Source organism: Alligator sinensis, unplaced genomic scaffold (assembly GCF_000455745.1).
Source record: "Alligator sinensis unplaced genomic scaffold, ASM45574v1 scaffold246_1, whole genome shotgun sequence".
Lineage (NCBI taxonomy): Eukaryota > Metazoa > Chordata > Crocodylia > Alligatoridae > Alligator > Alligator sinensis.
In genome coordinates, this window is record NW_005842367.1 from 957551 (window position 1) to 958035 (window position 485).

General features: G+C 34.8%; 1 protein-coding gene across 7 annotated transcripts in view; it reads right to left on the minus strand.

Moving 5' to 3' along the window:
- The window catches only part of WDR19 (WD repeat domain 19), a 90164-nt gene that overhangs the window by 58998 nt on the left and 30681 nt on the right, over window positions 1–485 (minus strand). The gene's annotated exons all lie outside the window — the stretch shown is intronic.

Below are 485 nucleotides of genomic sequence, written 5' to 3' on the forward strand. Positions count from 1 at the left end.
GTGCTTACTTTTTTACATTCTACAGTGACCAAAGAAATAATAATACAACCAGACAAGACCAAAACACTTGTAAGAACAAGGAAGAATTTGTTGTAGGGTCATGTTTGGGGCTTACACATTAAAATAGACTCCTAAGAACACTTTACAAGGGTAATTCTGAAGTTAATATAGGAAACATAACTAATAACATATAACTAATAACATTTGTAGTACTGACTGTTTGAATGTCAGCACCAGAAAGATGAAGATTATGATTGCTGACTTTGCTGCCATATCATATGCCCCACAGTAATGTAAAGGTGTTACAGATATCTAATACAAGGAAGTTCTGTGACCTGTTTTTGGCTGCAGGGGGTATGATGGCAACAAATTCCTTCTGATGATTTTGGTTAGTCATTAAAACTGCACTTGTAACAGGATCATTGTGAAGAGAGAATGATTGCAACTTGCTCAGTGAAAATCTAAAGCTAGTAATTATTTCAGCA